General features: G+C 56.9%; 1 protein-coding gene and 1 long non-coding RNA gene across 5 annotated transcripts in view; both read right to left on the reverse strand.

Annotated features, from left to right (window-relative positions):
- DOCK1 (dedicator of cytokinesis 1) overlaps window positions 1-16,240 on the reverse strand; it is a 413,576-nt gene that overhangs the window by 396,853 nt on the left and 483 nt on the right. The window lies entirely within an intron of this gene.
- LOC120581260 (uncharacterized) lies at window positions 11,263-15,698 on the reverse strand. The gene is made up of 3 exons (XR_005647212.1): window positions 15,230-15,698; window positions 14,913-14,918; window positions 11,263-11,274 (listed from the first exon to the last, which is right to left on the reverse strand). It is a non-coding gene; the product is annotated as an uncharacterized LOC120581260 (long non-coding RNA).

The raw sequence follows: 16,240 nt of genomic DNA on the forward strand, positions 1-16,240 counted from the left end.
GCCTGCCACCCCTGGCGGCCTCCTAGAGGACAGCGCACCGTCAGGGCTGCGTTCCCAAGCCCCTGGCCCCTGAACCTCCCCCTCTTCCCACCGTCCCAAGCCAAAGTCCTCGCTGGCTTCCGCCAGCCACGAAAATGCCTGCGGGGACACCCAGCGCCTATCCAAGCCGGCCCATGGAAAATGGACGAGAGCGCCCATGTGACAAACCCTGGAGAGGAAAGGAGGGGCAGTCCTTAACCCAGTGATGACACTGTCCAGTGACCTCAGCATGACCTCACTCCTGGGCACCTGTCATTAAAAAAAAAGCTCCCCCAACACCTAACGTTAATTGAACTGAGTCTCAGGAAGAAAAGGACTTGGAGAGCTTCAAATTCCATCCCCCTGGGTCTTCTGGGTCACGCCCGCTCCATGCCTCAAACTTCTACTGGTGGGTCATGCTGCTCCAGGGGACAGTGCGCCCCTTACCTGCCCAATGAGTGTCCCAGTACAGCTCAGCTCTGGCTCCCCCAGCCTGCATCCCCAGGCCTTGGGTCTCCTCTGGCGCCACCAGACCAGGTCCCATTGCTGCCTGGAACAGACTTGCTCGCGCCGAGGGACCGGCCATATGTCCTCACATCTTTTCTCTAAACCTCCCGGCCAGATTGCCCCCCTGCTTCGCTAGGACAGCCTGGAATGGTGTGAATTTTGTTTTGCTAGCAATTTTGTCACCCTGTTGGTTGAAGTTATTCAAAAGCCATCTCTAGGTCTCCCCCAGAAGCCCCAAGAGGGCTTCTGCCTCCCCGACCCCCCACCACGCACCCCCTCCTGGGGCTTCTGGACAAAGCTCCCACACCCCGCCAGGCCTGCAAGCTCTCAGCCAGCCAAACTCCTGCCCGCCTACCTCCCACAATGCAGCCCAGGCAGAGCCACCAGATGCCTCCTCTCCTCCTCCCTTCCCTAGTGCCTCCCAGCCCAGGGAAGCCGCCCAAACAGCCACCACCCACAACAGGGCCAAGACCCCTCTTCAGACCAGAAACAAACACATCGCATCCCCTGTCTCTGCACACTGTCCCCCGGGAGGGTCCCCTGCTCCACTAGACTCCTGAGAGCAAGTCCAGTAACCACGTGACCTGGGGGCAGCTTTTTAATCCATGACAGCATGAAGAGGTAGCAACGAGCATCATTCCCAGGTGACAGATGAGTAAACCACAGCATGGAGGGTGAAGTCAGTTCTAAGCATCACACAGCCTGCAAGGCGGACGGCCAGGATTCACGCCCAGCTCAGCGCAACTGCAAAACGCCTCTGAGCCCTCCTGGGCAGAGTCCAACAGCCATCCAGCCCGTAACAGGACCTGACAACGAGCTGAAGAATCAATTCCGACGCAAATAAACTCTCATGGATTTTCGTCTGTCCCCAACAGAGCGACACACGCGGTAAGTTCCAGGCCCTTCTGCCTGGAGCCCCAACCATGCCGGCCTGCATATTTTACACATTTTCCTCCCTACGGTCCTCTGGACAGACACCACCCTCAAATAAGACGTATGAAAATGACTCAAGAGAGGAAATGCCCACAGCCCAGCTTCTGAAAGTGACCTGATTAAGCACTTAGCTGTAATACCAGTCTAGACTCAATAGATCAACCTCTGGCTCACGGCAATACTGGCCGCGCACGACTGTGCAAAATAATGCTTATAAACGGGAGAAGGGAAGTCCATTGCTCCTAGTTTCTGGTAAATTGAGACTCGGAGACTTAATAACGCTGTGCGAGCTGACAAGCCAGGCCGGGGCCCTGCCCAGGCCCCGGGGGCAGCTCCCAGCCCTCGTGGGACACAGCTCTCTGCGGCCAGTCAGGGCAGAGAGCCAGGCTGAGGCCGCCCAGGGGGACTCTCCGGGGTAACGGGGTCGATGCCCCCACTTCTCTCAGGCCCCTGCATTCCGCCTGCAGGGTCCTCCACCTCACTCGGGTCTTCCATTCCAAATCCAGGGAGGGAGTGGCTTCGCTGCGTTCCTCCGCATCCCGTCAGCTTCAACAAGCCGTGCCCCTCCCCTCCAAGCCCCTGCGGGCAGTCCCCTAGGCTGAGGACACGCACCCCCTTCTCCGCCCCCCGGGTTTCTGCAGGCCCCAGACCTCTGTACACTCGCTCCAGGCAGCACGCCCAGACTGTCAGCCCTGGGTGGGCGCCCCCCACCTGCACGGTAGGTGTCTCCACCCTGAAAGGGCCCACTGTGCGCATCTTAACCTCCCAGTCCCAAGTCCATCTTTCCCACTAGACAGTCGGCGACCGGAGGGCACACACGAGTCAGCCTTGTTCTTCACTGCCATGTAGGCGTCTCTGACGCAAAGTCAACTGATCAGTGCAGGAAGCGACTTACAGACATTCTCTCTGGAGGGAAAGAGATCACCCACTCATAAAGTGACACGTCAAGAATCACCGATGCGCGTTTCGGTGGCCGCCCCTTTGGCAGGCAATGAAGCATTTCCTAGGGACCTCAAGTTCGCGTCAACAAACTTGACATAAAATCCAAACTGAAAGAAAAAAGTAGACTGGAGAGGGACCAAAATCTACCAACTTTATCACATGCCTGGCACGTTATTACCACCTTAGTCTCTGGATAATTTCCTAAAATGATGACAAAACAGAGACACGGCCTCTGAGCATCGGTTTCCTGGCGGATGGGGGCAGGGGCAGAGGTCACGCGCCCCACCTTCCAAATGGCCCGCTCCCGGAAACACCTCCTCGCCCTGCCTCCAACGCGTCTCTGCCCCGGTCCTCTGTGTTAGGGCTGCCACGAGGCACTGCAAACGTGGCGGCTGACGACACACACCCGGCACTGCGTGTGTGCTCACAAACGTACCCATAAATCCCTCGAGTGGTAAGAAAAGGCGTCGAGAGAGCTGATGGGTAGAGCGAAGATGCTGGAGGCCGGTAACGCCAGGATCCCACCCGCTCTAACTCGCTCCCAGCCGCGCGAGTCGCTGCAGGTGAGTGAGCGAGGCAGAAGCCCCGTCGACGTTTTCCAACCTGGTTGAGAAAGAACAGTTGCAGAAAGGCACGTTTGAGGAAAACCCGCAGAGTGGCTCACACATTTTCGCGTATGCAGCAGACTCTGGCCGCTAAATAAAACACTGCCTTTCAAAATGGAAGTACCCAGGCCGCACTGCTCACGCCGATCATTACCACATTGTCCTCAAGGGACACCTCCCCCTGATCCTTCGTTTCCAGGGATTGGAGTCTTGGCTCTGAAGGCCCAGCGCCTCTGAGTGCCACCCCCACGTGCCTGCCCATAAATCGCCGAGATCGAAGCGGGGGAACCGTGCAGACAGTCGCTTTAGCGACCACATCTGGTCCCTGGCGGGGGAGCTGCTGGTCAGATGAAAAGTGCGAAATGGAGATTTCATGTTCTGTTCAAAGGGAGGCGCCACGGTTGAAGAGGCGGGAATCCAGAAGAATTGGATTTCTGTTAAATCACTTTTTTTCAACCTTTCACTCGATTTTCCCTGCCCCGCTGCCACTGCCAGCATTTCAAGGGGCCTTGGGTTCATTAACTCTCTGGATGGGGTTGCAGGGCCGAGGGGGCGGGCGGGGGCGGCTCAGCTGCCCCCCAGCAGCCCCCGATTCCGCAGTTAGAAAAACCATTCCCGAGACTGAGCGTCTATGAAGCCCCCGTTGCTGTCTACTCTCTACATACGGGTTATTTCTGAATGGGCCCTGACTGGCAGAAAGCGGGGAGGCGTTTGACATCTACTTTCCACAGTGCTTGCATTCTTTTCATAATTAGTACATAATAGTGTTACGAAAGTTACAGTCATCTCTCTAAAGTCTAAAGATCCTAAGACCCTACGTCGGGTCCACTGCGGCCCACAGGCCAAACGCAGCCAGGCCTGGCTTTGTGCAGCCCGTAAGCGAAGAAAGATTTCATCACTCTTTTTAAATTGAAGCAAAACTCACATAACAAAAAACTAACCCTTTTTAAAGTGCCCAATTCAACAGCGTTTCATACATCCACAACTCTATTTCTAAAATGTTTTCATCCCCCAAAAGGAAGGTCCAGATCTATTAAACAGTCACCCTCGGCTCCCCAAACACCCAGCCCCTGGCAGCCACTGATCTGCTTTCTGTGTCTATGGATTTGCCTCCTCTGGACATTCCACACGAAACGAATCGTGAGACGTATGCATTCTGGCGGCTGGGTGCTCTCGTGCACACGTGCTTCTGGCTTGCCCGAGCTGTGGCAGGTGTCGGTGCCATGCTCCTTGTTACAGCTGAATGACACTCCGTGTGTGGACGGGCCAGTTTGGGCTTGCGCGTCATCCACTGACGGACGTTTAGGACGTCCCCCTCTCGGGAGTGTGGTGAACGGTACGAGTGTGTGTTTACCGCCTGTCCTCAGTTGTTTTTGGCGCAGACCTAGGATCAGGACTGCTGGGTGGCAGCTCTGTTTAACCTCCAAGGAACAGCCAAACTGCTTTCCGGCTTTCACATTTTTTAATGCTCACAGAAACACCTACAGAGGACCCTCAAGCTCGCCTCTCGGCCTGCAAAGCTTCGAGTATGTCACTGGACCTCTACAGAAGTACACAAATCTACTTCTATTTCGCTGACTTTCCATCGCCACGTTGTGGGGCAGGAAGGACTGGTGGCGGGACCACCCACGCACAGACGCTCAGCGGCCCGAAGCTGCTCCGAGCCTCAGTGGGGTCTCAGAACCGCCAGGAGCTGGAGCCAGGGCTCGGCCGCCTCCCTTCCCACCCTGGCTCTCCCCCCTCCCCCCCTGCTGGTCCAGGCCCTGCAGCCAACTCCACGAACACCTGGACCAGAAAGCATGTCATTAGAACATTCCACTTGCTAAGAGGAGGGGGAAGTTAGGGAGAAGTTCTAGGGACAATAGTCACAGAAATGCTGGCGATGCCCCCGTGGTCTGAGGAACATGTGACCAGAGTGTGTGGGTGACCTGCCCGGCCTACCGTAACCTCCGAATACTCACGCAGCAAGGGACCCGGCAGCCACATTAGTGCAGGCCGCTGCCCCGTTTCAGGGAGCCTCCCACAGTTGGGAGTGGGGAGCTTCAAGGCCACTGCTTCCAATCACCCAACGGATTCCTGAGCTGACACCGCCAAACATCCTGGAAGGGCCGTCCACTCACAGATGTGACTCCCCAGCAACAGGGACTCCCAGAACTCTAGCAGCTCCTGTCACTTTGCCCAGATGACAGCTCTCTGTCCCAGCTCCTTCGTACAGCGCGGTGTGCCAGGGACCACACCAGGTGCTGGGAACGGAGAAAGGAAACAACCCGAGCCTTGTCCTCAGGGCCCTCTGCCCAGCCGGGACGCCTCCTCCCCGGAGACGGTTCGGAGCTGCACAGAGCGGCGTGCAGGACGGCCCCTCATTCCGCCCAGGTGAGTCAGGAGAGGTTTACAAGTTGAGCTGAGCCTGGAAAAGCCAGACAGGTGGCACGTAAGTGGTATTTGCAGGCAGCCGGAAGAGCACACGCAAAGGCACCGAGGCCTGCCAGCACATGCGGGCGAGTGCCTCAGAGCCTGGGTACGGAAAGGCCACCCGTCGCACGGGTTCCCATGCCCACCTCTCCCTCCCCGTGGCCTCTCCAACCCTCCCCCACCCCCCAAAAAAACAACCTGGAGAAACTCGGCAGCCTGGCCACGGTGCCTGGAGGACCAGGACGCCGTCCCGCCTTTGAAAAATGGGCGGTAGAACACACATGACGTTAGAAGGACTTAAAAATCAATCTTGTGAAGTTAACAGAAGCACAGCAATTTGGATGAAAAATAATCGCATTTCCCTCCTGCTAAATCATTATTTGCCCCTGGTAAAGTCGATTATGTTAAAGAAAATAAGTTATTATTTTAGAAAGAATAAAAAAGGAGGCTTGATAAGTGCCCTCATGCCAGCAAATGAAACTCCGGGAGCGAATGAATGCTTGGCTTCCCGCATTCATGACGGGGTCAGAGCAGCCAGGATGGTTCTTCCCTGACGACATGTGGCGGGGTGTCCATAAGTCCCCGGAACTCTATGCATCCCTCCTAACCTCAAAACCGCCGTCTGTGTCTCAGGAAGAAGGAACACGGAGGCTCGTGTCCCATCCAGACCCTGCAGACAGCAGCCCAAGACACCACCCCGCAGGCTTCTTGTCTCCGCCTCCTAAGGCTCCCACCCGGAACGCGCCCTCGGGAATCAGGTCCTCCCGAATACACAGGAAAGACTTAGCTTCCAAGAGCACGGTCACAGCACTGACAGTAAAAGCCACGGAGTGTGACTGTGAACCAGGCGCCACGCCCAGCACTTTAAGAAGGGGAGCCCTCTTGCCCCCAGGGAACACGTGGCAATGTCAGGAGCTGTCTGTGCTTATCACCACTGAGAGACGGGGGTTGCTACTGGGAGCTAACTCAGAGCCAGGGTGTTGCTAGGCACCCCGCATGCCCAGGGACTATGCAGGTCGGAATGCTGTCACCAGTACACAGACTCACCCCGCCCCGCGTGTCCCAACCTGAGCAGCACAGCCCTGGCTGCGATGAGGCAGCCCCTACCGGAAGCACCTTCTTGGCAGTGATGCTACTGAATACGTGCAGGGACAAGGCACCGAGCCTCAGACAGGTCACCTCCCGGGCAGCACCAGCCAGCACTGCAGACCCAGGGCCAGCCGCTCCCGAGCCCTTGCTAAGGCCACAGAACTCACCCTCCAGGCCATACAGCGCCCTCAGCCCAGAGTCGGCCTTGGAGGACTCTGTTAAAGAAGTGATGAGCCCACAGCTGGTGGGCTCTCGTCAACTCTGACTCCCCGTCCCTAGGCCTCGGTGCCCTCCCTCCCCAGCTCTCTCCACTCCCCTCCCCTGCCCCCCTCTGCCTCAAGACGTCCAGGCCCTGGGGACCGGGGGACATTCCGAGCCCTCTGCCCTTACACACCATGCCCTCACAGCCCCGGGGCCGGGAACAAAGGGGCAGCCTCTTCCAGAAGGAGTCAGGAGGCTGGGGCGATGAAGCCTGCAATGCTGGGAGCAGAGGCACAAACCCCGAGAAGCTAGGGCAGGAGAGGGGATCACGCAGACTGAGGCCTGGGACCAGCCAGGCTGGCCCCCGGCTGGATGGGAGTAAAGCAGGAAATGAGGCCAGGAAGGTCATTTTAAAGGTCGCCGAGCCGCTGGCAGCCCCTGCCGTCAGAGCCGAACAGAAAGCAAGCGGGCGGGGAGAGGGGGAGAGGTGAGCCGCTCTGAGACACACACTCCAACTGTCGGTTTAACCACGAAAAAAGGATCAAACAGAAAATCCAATGGATCGCACCCTTGCGACCCCCTGAAGCTTTCATAACCATGGGTTTTACGGCAAAAACCGAAAACAGAGCTGGGTGGAGGTGAGGCTACTGACCAGCCACGCCCCTCACACGGTGGAAGCTCAGGGACCCCTGGTGGCGACACCACGTCTGGCCATGGGGCCGTGCCCAGCCTGCTGGGGCGTGAGCCACCCGCACAGGTACCGACCTCTCCACGTTGAGACAAACCTGCATTCCAGAACACACCACCCCAGGAAGCTCAGAGAGGGGACTGCTGACTTTGGCCCAGAATATCAGCCCTGTGAGGGTGGCTCTGGATCCCGAATGTCTAAAGAAACTGGTGAGCAAACCGGAAGGAAGCGGGGAGGGAGGGAGGGGTTATCCGAAGGCGCAGTTGTCTGTTATCTCTAACTTCTCTGCAGAGATGGACAACTGTGTATGTCTTCGAAGCTGGGACACACTTACTACTTTTGTCACTAAGCCCAGGTTCAGCTGCCCACGCTAGCTGCTTGTGCAGAACGCTCATCCGCTCCCCGCGTAAATCGATACAACATATCTAGTACCAAATAAAATAAAAATTACGAAACTTTACAGAAAGTCAAGCTCACAACGCAACACTGCACTTTTCCAATTAAAGAGTGATTCGAAGCACCACCGGAAATCACATAGTTTCTCTCTAACAAGTTTAACATGGCGATAACTCAGCACTGAGCGGTGTGGCTCCTTCTGCAAGCTCGTCCACCTGCATTACATTGCCAGCTCCAGGCACAGCCGACAGGTGAAGTGCTATATGGTCCCACCGCCCAGGACAGATAAGGTGGCAGCACGTGTGGCACCCAGGCCTGCATTCCCGTCATTCTGAATCCCGGGCCAGGCTCCAGTACACCACCTCTGAGGCCAAAAGAACTCAGAAGACACAGGGATGGGGTCTGGGGGCGCCGCGACCATCTTAGAATGATAGGATTGAGACGGCCAGACAAACATGAAGATGAGTCATTTGGAAAGCAGCTTCCAGTTCAGTGCACGGCACAGAACAGCCGAAATTCTTACGACGGAAGGGGCAGAATACGCACCCAAGAAAAAGGCTGTGTCTGCACGTCGCGTCGTATCTCCGCAGCGGTCTGGACATCTGTGCTGCCGAGTGGCTCTCAGAGACTCCAAGGTGTGAGAAGTCACGGTCCCTGTGTGCCATGCCCGCAATGCCAGGGCTCCACCACGAGTCTCCTCGATCAGTGGAATGAGACCATGACAGGACACGCGGAGGGGACGCACCCCTGGGCCCCATGGGCTGTTAGGTCCAGCCGGGCACTGAGCTCCGGGCACAGGACCGTGAGCAGCGGGATGGCACCATGTCCAGCCGCCGGCCCCAACGCGGAAAGGAATCGGGGCCGTTGCGTGTGGACACGGATCGCTCAGGGCGGCAGGTAAGCCTGGTGCCACCCTCCTGAGAAGCAGCGGCAAACGGGAACTGCACCAGGATGAAGACCGCGTAACGTTTCGGGTGAGACATTTATCCACGGAAGCTCCTGAGATCTGCCTCCAGCTGGCCTTTTCAGGATGCTGACCTCAGACAGAACATTCAAATTCTAGGGAAGTCGTCCAATGCCTCTCCCACCTCCGACCCTCACCCGACAACAAAGGGCAAGGCAGTAGCACCTGCCTTGCTTTATTCCCAGACGCAGACTGGGCGCTGGGCAGAGCCCGATCCAACCTTCAGCAACAGCACCTTCCTGCAGTCAGTAAAGAATGAACCAAACTACCATGTGTCAAGCACAGGCCAGGGGCCACGTGTGTGTCCGGTGACCTCTCTCCCCAGAACTGCTCCGCAAGGTGGGTGTGATCGCCAGTTTTACAAAGGAGAAGGCTTAAGGTAAACGCCTCGCCCAGGTCACCTTGCTGGTAGGAGGCAGATCTGAGATTCACAGAGGGATCTGCAGGACCCCACCTGTGACCACTTGGCATTTATCATACACTAAGAGAAAACACCTTTTTCTCCCCAAGGCAGCTAAATGAAAATTTAACAAGCTGACAGACATCTGTCTCGGATGAAACCATCTGCCTTCCGACATTCGGCATCCCACCTGCGTGCAGGCGAGTGGATGAACTGCAGAATGCCCTAACTCCGTGCCTGTAAATGACCAAGCACTGAGTCATGAATGTGTCACACGCCGATGCCCTCCCCTGCCCCACCGGCTGCTGAAATGAAAGTGTCCCCACGACCGCCCAGGGCCACCGTGAAGCGTGCGGTGTGAGGGGCTGGAGGAGCCGGCCTCGGGGCCCACCCAGTGAAGGGCGCCCCTGGAGGTGTTCAGTGGGCCGACAGAGAATGCACGACGCGGGGACCAAAGGCCTCCCTGCCATCGCTGGAGAACGGGGACGCCAGAGCGAGCCTGGCCACCCTCCTCGTGCTACAAAACACACATGGAAACGAGCTGGAAACTAATCCACGCAGGATGTCTCGGTGTCCTAACACTGAACGCAGGTGAGCACAGGTAAGACGACAGAGTGCACTAAGGGCAGGTGAGCACAGGTAGGACGAGAGTGCTGAGCCGGCCCCGAGGCAGGGCCTCCTCCCAGTGTGCTCCTGATGTAAACACTTAAAAAAGCGTACTTCCTGCCGGGGTCTCCAGCCACCTGAGCTTATTGCCCTGTCCCTATCTGAATACAAGGAATTTCCAGGTTTCGACACCGAGCCTTATGAAGCGAGAGGGGCTTATGCTGCGAGCTCCCACCTCTCACTTCTCACTTCCCAGGTGTTCCTGAAGCACTGGGGACCTGCAGATGGTGGCATGGAAGGCAGACGGAAAAGTCCGTCATGAGAATCACAACAGAATGGCCGAGTTGTGCCCCCTCCACCCCCACCATTCAAAAGTTGACGTTCTAATCCCATTACCTCAGAATGTGACAGCATTTAAAGAAAGGATCTTTGGAGAAGTAATTAAGGTAAAAGGAAGTCACTAATCCAGCATGAGTGGCATCCCTATAAGAGCAGCAGATTAGGACACAGACACAGGGATGACCACAGGGACACAGACAAAGGGATGACCTCGAGAGAAACCCAGGTGTTGACACCTTGATCTTGGACTTCTAGCCTCCGGAACTGTGAGAAAAAAAGATTTCCTGTTGTCCGAGGCCCCAGCCTGTGGCACTTTGTCAAGGCGGCAAACTGACACATACTTCGCAGTGGATTTGAAGGACAGCCCCAAAGCACGTCCCATCACGCTAACGAGAGCAAACTTAAGAAACAGGCATAACAATGTGTCGTCCGCCTCAAGACAGGAATGTGCCACCAGCCTGCCCTGGGACAGGACAGTGTCATCATCCCATTTTGAAAATGTGGAAACCAAGCCTGGAGAGGTTGAGAGGTTCAAACACTCACACCAGGTCGCATGAACGGAAGATGGCCGCGTCAGGGCTGAGGCAACGCCGACCCCTCACTGGGTCCCCTCCTCATGGCTTATCTCTCTGGAGACCTTCTCAAGACTGAGGGTCTGAAAAGTGACCATCTTGCCGAGCGAGGGCGCGGGGGACGCGCCTCCCAGCCTCCCTCCCACTCCACAATGTTCTCTTCCAAGTGGACTCAGGGTCCTTCCGTGAACAAGCTCGACAATTTCACAGCTCGGTGGCCCTGTCGGGCTGCCTCTCCTGTGAGCACCAGCTCTGCCGGCAGCCTTCCCCTGCGACACAGCACAGGCAGGCACACGCCCGCGGGGTCATCTCCCAAACTGAACCAAGATATCCTTCGAGGAAGGGCTACAATTAGGGAGACGCAAATCCAACCCACAATGACACAGCACTGCTAAAACAGACAGCGAGGACAGCAAATGACAAAGGCCGGCGAGGCCACAGAGAATGGGTTACACATACATGGCTGCTGTGACACGGTGCAGCCACTCTGGAAAAGTCTGGCAGTTTCCTAAACTGAACGTGCAGCTGCCGTGCGACGTAGCAGGGGCGCTCCTGGGCACTTTATCCCAGCAAGTGAAGGTACCTGACGTTCCCACAAACACCTGTGTGAGTGGTTGCAGCAGCTTAATTCACAACAGCTAACACCCGATGCCCCTCAGCAGGTGAGTGAAGGCATCTGGGGTGCAGCCAGAGCACGGAACACCGCTCCCAAATGACAAGGGACAAACGACCCGCACGTGCAAACCCTGATGGAAATCCTGACTTACTCTGAGTGAAAAAAGGCCAATCCAAGAAGGTTACATACAGGATTCTCTTCCTGGTAACACTGTTGAAACGTCAAAATTATAGAAACATAGTAACGAAGAGCAGATTAATGGTTGCCAAGGGTTCTGTGGGAGGGATGTGGGAGGTGGGCGGGGCTACAAGAGGACCACAGGAGGGTCCCTGGGGTGGTGGCAATGCTCTGCACCTTGACTGTCCTGTCAGTGTCCAGGTTCTAACACTCCCTTGTGTTTTGCAAAATATATCCCTGGGGAAATGGGTAATGGGATCTCTCTGTGTTATTTCTTACAAGTTCATGGGTCTATAATTATCTGAAAATGCAAAGTTTAATGAAAAAAGAGAAGGAAGGGGAAAAGGAAGAAAGGAAAAAAGGAGAGACAGTGCCATGTGCACTTGGGCACCAGCACCGGGGATTCTCTGATGCACCCAGCAAAGGACTCAAGAACTGCCTTTTCCCTTCTCCAGGCTTTCACTACCTGCATCCTCAGAGCTCACAAGAAAAGAGAAAGAACCACTCTCACGCCCTAAGACAATCCCGAGAAGATGCCTGATATTCAAGCAAACATTGGCACAGCGGTAAATTTAATTTTTTAATGTTTCCAAAGTAAAATCAGGTTTGTAGAAATATAATATGCCCTAATTTGTTTTTTCTGCAACTCTAGTGAACGAAAAATGTCTGCATTTCTATTTACTTACGATCAAATCTAATTTTCTTCCCCAAAGTAGCAGGCTACTTGCTACTCTAGATAACAAAATAGATCCCTCTGCAACTCCCACACTCCCAAACTTATTCGGCTGTTACACTATTCCCAGCAAGTATCATCACTCAGAGCTAATCTGAATACACCCAAGTCATGCTCCCCACACCAAGCAAATGTCACTCCCTCCCCGCCGCCCCCCCCATGAGGGCAAAACACACCATTAAGAAATCAACTTTTGAAGAAAAGCGTTTTTTCAGCAAGTGCGAATGTTAAGTCCAAGTGGAAAATGACTTGTCACCACCTTTCTAAACTGCGCTTTATTAAAATAAAAACATTAATAAAGCAGCACTGTGGAGGGCTTGGCCGATCGTCCGACAGCATCAGCTCACGGCATTCTCCCTGGTCTCTGCAGTTGGCAGGCTTAACCCCACTTCCCCGATGCAGAAACCGAGGCTAAAACGCATGAGTGATTTGCTCAAGCGAAGGGCCGGGAGCTGGTGGTGCCTGCGGTGCCGGTGCGACGCCAGGTCACGTGCGAGCACTCCGCGCGCGGCCAGAGCGAAGAGCGCATGCTCGGGTCCACCCGCGTCCCTTCTGCTTCCTCACCAGGCCGACGGCTAGAAAAGGACCCGTAGCCCCCGCTGCTCGCCACACGTCCCGAGGTCTTCTTTCGCTGCCATAGCTCCCACACCCTGAGCAGCTGAAAACGGCCCACGCTTCCTATCAAACAGTTCCCCGGGTCAGACGCCCAGCGGCCCCGGGTCTTACCAAGGTGCACGCAGGCCGGGCTCCGGGTGGGAGGCTCTGGCGTGCATCTGTTGCCAGGCTCCTCCAGGGCGCCCGCAGAATCCAGCTGTGACCAGGATTGAGGTGCCTGCCTCCTAGCTGGCTGTCAGGTGGGGACTGACTCCCTTAGCCCCTGGGGCCTCTCTCTGGTCCGTGCAAGTGGGCCCTAACTCTCAGAGCCAGCACCTGCGCACCGCGCCCTGCCCAGGCTCAGAATCACTCCGACTCCATGTCCATATCCTTCTTCTGAGTCCCTGTCCCGTGACCAGCCAGGACAGGGGAAGACTTTACTTTTGGGGGCCATGGGGCTAATGCAGCAGCATCTCCCCCATCTCAGGTCCAGAACCCCAACCACATCTTCAGAGTCCCTCTGCCATGTCAGATGTCATCTGCACAGGTTCTGGGGACGAGGGCAAGGACACCCAGCGGGGAGAGAAGCCTTATGCTGCCTCTAACACCAGCCTCAAGTGCGACTACAGAAAGGGCTGCAGCTCAGGACAGGAGCCATACGAACGAACGCAATTTTTCTGCTACTGGGACAGCAGACTCTGCCTAGTGGGGGTGGGGGGAGGCGGCTGATGGAAAAGTTCATCTGGCCCAACCTCCCAGTGTGACAGCGAGGTCAAAGGTCATGCCTGTGTTAATAAGCCAGATCTGTAAATGTAAACACTGACCCTCCAAACTCAAGTCCAAGGAGGGAAATTAAAAGGCTGGTAAATTCCACAGGCCAGAAAGGGGGCGAGGGACCGGCATTTCCGGCCTTCGCTAAGGAAGCCACAGATCAGCTGTTTATTCCTTTTCCGATCTTACAAAACAAATAACTGAAGTGTGTCACTTGCAGACAATGCTTCTGAAGGGTTCCAAGTACTTGCAAACAATGAGATGCGATTCAAGCTTCCAAACGAGCGGGAATTTTGCCATTTTCTTTCTCCTCGTGATTCATTCATCCGCCCAGTGAGCGGCAGGGGTGGAAGCAGGCCCCCCACGCAGCCCCACCAGGGGCTCCCCAGAAACACAGCGGTTGGTAAGGGGGGGCTCTCCAGTGATTTCCCCTGAGGCTGAACCGGCCAGTCAGCTGACGTGACTGCACCTCCACATCCAGCGCCTCCATCTCCCCCCGGCACGTGCACCCCACCACCCTCTCCACCCAGAATCCAGCCGTCCCAGACCAGGCCCGCGGCCATCCCCGCCAGGGGGGCTCCAGGCTTTAAAGCTGCTTGGGACGCTGGACGAGTGGTGCTGTCCCGTCTCCACCTGACACAACTAATTGGAACCGATCACTCTCTGCTCCAGCTGACAGCCATTCACACCCTTCCTAGAACTGCCTGGAAAAACCACAGGGCACTGTTCTTTGGAAACCTTCCAACATGGGGTTTCCTTAAAACCAAAGCATTAGCCAAAGCTGCCATGTTAGAAGTCACTGCAGTGAGTGCTACGGAAGCTTCTGGAAGCCATGCGACAGCGTGGAGGGACACAGCTGTGCTCTTGCCCACAGCAGCGACCCCAGTGTGGAGACCCTGCTCCTTCCATCCGCAAACCTTCCCTTTGGTCTTCTCTGGATGTGACAGTCAAGCCACTCTACAGATGTCCCCACCAAGCGTCCTCACTGACACCTTCCAGGCCACCCCGAGACCCAATGAAGGGTATCAAGGTATGTTCGAATGTGGTCCCCCTTCCCCTGGGGAGCACAGTGGGGCGTGTCTGAGCTCTAGAGCCAAGGCCGGGTTCAAATCCAGGGTGTGGCCCTCTCACCAGTGGGTGAATGAGGGTGAGCCTCTGTGCAGTGGCAGTCACACGAGTCCCTGCTGCACAGGACTGAGGGGACAGCTCCAGCCAGGGCCAGAGCCAGAGCTGCTTCCGGCCTCCTCGGCAGGGAGCTGGGCAGTGCCCCCCCCCCCGACCCCGCTTGCTCCCGGCCTCCCCAGTCTCTCTGAGCTCTTCCTTGGGTCTGGCCTCGGCTCGCCCCTCACGCACATCTCCCCTGCAGCTTCGCCGCAGCCCAGAACCCCAGAATCGCCACAGCCAACACCATCCCAGATGGAGAGAACTTCTGCCCCAAACACCACAAGAGGCAGACTCACCGGGACATTTCTATCAGGCCCTGCCCCAGACTGAACCCACCCAGAGACACACAGGTGCTTCTTACATGCTCAGCTCCCAGAGTCCGCCAGCCCACCTCGGCCGCTGACATCTGTGCCTGTGCTGGAGCCTGTCTCCTCATCTCTGAGATGGGACTAGGAGGGGAGCTCGGCTGAAGTAACCTTGAATCAAGGAGCGCCCCCCCCACACACACACACAGCCCCAGTGTGAAACAAGCCCAGACGGGGACCTAGGACTGTCTCAGGACTGTTCTCATGCCACTGTCCAAGCCAGGGCTCCACTGTATGTCCCCGACACCCAGCAGAGATAAGCACCTGGAGTCACAGAAAAATGAACCCAGGGAACTAAGAGCCACCCCAAGGCTTTGTAAAAGTCAAGGGGCTGGGACGGAACCAGACCAGCTGCGGGAATGGGCAGGACGCTCCTGGAGTAGGGTGGACACTGCAAGGCTCACACAAGAGGCCAGAGAACCCTAGGAGGACACAGCCTGACAGCAAAGGGAAGCCAAGGCCACAAAAGGCCTTAAGTCAGGCAGAGTGTGACCTGAGTGAGATTCAGATCCAAGTGGTCAGACTCCTTGGGCTTGCCCAACAGGAGCAAAGAGACTGGAAAGCAACTGGGAAGATCCGGGGGCCCGGGGAGCGACCGCCGCCGGACTGGGGACAAGGGTGGGCACGTTAGAGGAGGCAGGAACCGGGCCCTGACCCTGAGGCTCCGCTGCAAATCCCCTGAGGACCGCGGGGCGCGCAGGCCGGGGGCAGGGGGAGATGGGGGGGCAGTGGCCTGGAGTCTGTTTGTTTTGCCGCTACGGAAAGCCTCGCTCCCTGGAATGTACCCCGGGTCCTAAGGTTCACTCGCACCCCGACTCCCCCTACTCTGCCCAGGAAGCGATAACAGCAGCGCCGCCGCCAAAACGGGCCCCGCCCTCCGCGGCCAGCGCTCTCTGGCCCCGGGGCCACCGGGGCGCTCGGCGAGGGTCCCGCGCAGTCCAGGGCAGGGCCCCCCAGTGGCGGGAGCGCGATCGGGCCGCCCGAGTCGCGCATGCCACCTCCCACCCGCGGAGACTTCGCTTTGATCCTTGCAACTTGACACCGTCCTCCGGGGCCGCACACCCTGAGCACAACTTCAGCCACAGGGCGGAGAGGCGCGGAGAACAATGACCCGAGTGGCCCGGCCCGGCCCAACTGCGGGCTTCGGC

The sequence above is a fragment of the Pteropus medius genome, unplaced genomic scaffold, assembly GCF_902729225.1.
Source record: "Pteropus medius unplaced genomic scaffold, Ma_sr-lr_union100, whole genome shotgun sequence".
Classification (NCBI taxonomy): Eukaryota; Metazoa; Chordata; class Mammalia; order Chiroptera; family Pteropodidae; genus Pteropus; species Pteropus medius.